Consider the following 4054-nt stretch of genomic DNA (forward strand, 5'->3'; position numbering starts at 1 on the left):
GAAGAAAGACAAGAAGAAGGGTCAAGCAAACATGGTTGAAAAGCATGATGATGTTGATAATTTATGTGCCATGCTTGAATAATGTTTACGGAACTACCTGGATCAATCAAAACTCATTTTACATTAGTATCGTATACAATTAAAGATATTACCAGTGCATCGATATGAGAAGTTAACACGCCATCTGCATCTGCATCATTGAATGTAATGTTGTCTTCTTCTAAAACTTGCCGCACCCGTTTTCCTTGGGTAATTGTTACTTTGGAAATTTTGTTAGCAGCAGTATATGATATACCATTGATGTCTTCACCCCCACTTATAACGTTGACAATTCTTTTGGGAGAAGGTGGTTTTGGAGGCTCCTGCCTTTTCTTCATGTATGCTTGTTTACCTTTCTCACTAAATAACTCAGTGAGATATCCTTGTTTTAACAAATGATCAACTTCACCCTACAAAAACTTGCAATCTGCTGTTTTATGTCCATGATCATTATGAAATTCGCACCAATGATCAGGGTTTCGTCTGTTTGGATTTGATCTTATTTCCTTGGGCCACCGTACCTTATCTCCCATGCTTCTTAAAACAACCACGAGTTCAGAAGTGCTCACGTTGAAATTATAACCGCCAAACCTTGCCATTAGACCTCCATCATTGTCTCGTGGCTCACGTGCGCTTCGGTCACTCCCAAATCTTGATGATGAGCCTGACTCTCTATTCCTTGATCTATGATCGTACCTCTGATTATCCTGTTTTGACCTTGAGTCTCTTCCCGCAGGTCCCATGTATGGCTCGTACCTGTTTTTATCGGACCTTTTTTCGTTTTCAGCCCGTCTTGAGCTTACCTTTTCTTCTTATTGATGTCGTGAAATAATATCTTCTTCAATCCTCAATTTTGTGCTATAACGATTGTAAACATCATTCCATGTTGTAGCTGGGAATTCTCAAAGGCTTTCCTTGAGTCGCCTCGTAGCTTCTGAGCTTTTTTCATTCAAATTGCTCGTGAATGCTATAGCTGCCCAGTTATCCGGTAGACGTGGTAATATCATTCTTTCACGCTGAAATCTATCCACAAATTCCCTAAGCAATTCTGAGTCCCCTTGTTTGATCTTGAAAATATCTTTCATTCTTTTTTCGACTTTTTGGGCTCCCGAGTGTGCTTTGATGAAAGAATCTGCAAGCTCAGCAAAAGAATTTATAAAATTTTCGGGTAAAAGAGAATACCATGTTAGTGCACCTTTAGTGAGTGTTTCACCAAACTTTTTGACTAATACAGATTCGATCTCCTGCTTAGTCAAATCATTGCCTTTTACGCCTGTTGTGAACGCAGTCACGTGGTCTCGCGGGTCTGTTGTTCCATCGTATTTTGGCATCTCAGGCATTTTGAATTTCTTTGGGATTGGAAGGGGGGTAGCACTTGGCTTCCAAGGTTGTTGTGAATATTTATCCATATCTACCCCTTTGATCACTGGTGGCACCCCGGGTATTTGCTCTATGCGGTCATTTTGTTCCTTGAGCTGTTTCTGCAATGTTAGTACTAAATTCTGTAAATTAGAATTAACTAAATTACTTGGTTCTCCCTCCTGTGATTCGCTGGGGGTTCCACCACTACCTGAATTAACGAGTCCGGAATGAGGGTTCTCTAGAGTGTTGTTATTTGGTGTGGGTGTAGGTGGTGCAATAGGTAATTGACTAACAAAAGCCTGAAGAGCTTTATTGACTTGAGAGGCAATAAGTTTTTGTAAAGCCTCATCCATAGTTTCAACATTCTTGAATTGAGCTTGTTCATCTATATGAGACCCATCAGGAGTGCCTTCACGAGACCGCCGTGGAGAGCCTTGTGGAGAAGTAATCAGTACGTTGTTGTTATGTGGATCTCCCTAAAGTTGCTGGGTTATTTGATTTTCTTGGTTTCCCTGAATGTTGTCATTGTTGTTCGACATGGTTGAAGCAACAAGGGAAGTTAGGCTAAAATAAAATGGATTATCAGATTCCCGGTAACGGAACCAATCTGTTTAACCAAAAAATAGAATTTTGACTAAAGCTATATTTTAGAAGAACACGGGTTACTGATAATCGCAATAATATATAAAAGAGAACAACTTGAATAGCCAGAATATAATTGAATAAAGCAAGTAAACCAAAGTATATTCAGATGATTTTTCGTGTCCCTACAATTGTTCAGTCTTCTCCCTTTATAGCTATCTTAGATGTAAGTGCCTTGCTTTGGTCATAATAAGGTTATTAGGGGCAATAAATGACATTGAATGCTACGTTACATAATCATTACATTTAAGACAGATTCTCTAACGTTTTCAGCATTTAATGCTTATCAAATATTGTATTTGGACCCTCGTATGCTGTCAGATTCATTCCTTCTGATTCTCGGATATAAATGACTTAAATAGGTACGGGCGCCGTGTTACTTGTCTGATGTCCCGTGCCTCTTCCTCTTTCCTTGCTCGTATCTGTTGTAACTCCTGACTCGTGGTTAATTGCGATTCTTTGACCATTTGACTAATCCACGTGTCTTGACACGTCACCTTTATATATAAATATAATTTTCCCCAATACAACTATATCATCGGCAAATAGCTTGCACCAAAGCACCTCCCCTTGGATGTGTTGCGATAATACATCCATCGCTAAGGCAAAGAAAAACGGGCTAAGAGCCGATCCCTGGTGCAACCCCACACCACAGGGAAATGGTCTAAGTCACCACCCACAGTCCTCACCCGAGTCTAAGTATCGCCATACATATCCTTAATCACCCTAATGTACGCTATCGGAACGCTGCTAGCCTCCAAACACTTCCACAGGACCTCCCTCAGGACTTTATCGTACGCTTTCTCAAGGTCAATAAACACCATATCCAAGTCCTTCTTCCTCTCCCTGTACTGCTCCACTAATCTCCTTACCATATGAATCGCTTCCGTAGTCGAACGCCCCTACATGAATCCAAACTGATTCTCGGAAATAGACACGCACCTCCTCACCCTAGCCTCCACCACCCTCTCCCAAATCTTCATAGTGTGACTCAACAGCTTGATACCCCTATAATTGTTGCAATTTTGGATATTAGCCTTGTTCTTGTAAAGTGGAACCATCGTACTCCACCTCCATTCTTCGGGCATCTTCTTCGTCTTAAAAATAAAATAAAATATCTCAGTGAGCCACTCCGAACCTGCTTGCCCCGCGCTCTTCCAGAATTCCACCGAGATTTAGTCTGGGCCCGTCGCTCTGCCCCTACACATCTTACGCATCTCCCCTTCCACCTTATCTACTGTAATCCACCTACAGTACCCAAAATTACGCAGACTCTCGGATTGCTCTAACTCAACCAGCACAATGCGTCTATCCCCCTCCCCGTTCAACAGTTTATAGAAGTATGTCTGTCATCTTCTCCTAATAAGTGCCTCGTCCATCAATACTTTGCCATCCTCGTCCTTGATGCACTTGACTTGGTCTAAGTCACAGGCCTTCCTTTCCCTCACCTTGGCCAACCGGTACAACTTCTTATCCCCGCCTTTGCCCCCGAGCTCCTCGTACAAACGAGCAAATGCCACATTTTTAGCCGTCGTAACTGCTAACTTTGCCTTTCTGTAACACTCTCGATAAGTCCTTTTTTCCTCCTCGTTTGTACTCTCCACTATCTTCAAATAAGCGGTTTTCTTAGTTTCCACTTTACCAACCTCTCCATTCCACCACCAGTCCCCTCTATGACCCCCCCGGGAGAGCCCTTCGTGACCCCTAAGACCTCTTTAGCAGCTACCGTAATGGAATTCGCAGTCGTGAACCACATACTAGACGCGTCCCCCCTACTCATCCAGGCCCTCGTAGCCAACAATTTCTCCCCTAACTCCTGAGCTTTGTCCTTGGTCAAGTTACCCCACTTGATCTTAGGTTGCCTACACACCGCCCTCTTCTTCCTACTCCTCTTGATCTCCAGGTCCATAGCTAGGAGCCTATGTAGGGTTGTGAGGTGCTTACTTGGGATGACCTTGCAATCAGTGCACAGACCTTTATCGCTTTTCCTGCAGAGAAGATAATCAATATG

Source organism: Nicotiana attenuata, unplaced genomic scaffold, assembly GCF_001879085.1.
Source record: "Nicotiana attenuata strain UT unplaced genomic scaffold, NIATTr2, whole genome shotgun sequence".
Lineage (NCBI taxonomy): Eukaryota > Viridiplantae > Streptophyta > Magnoliopsida > Solanales > Solanaceae > Nicotiana > Nicotiana attenuata.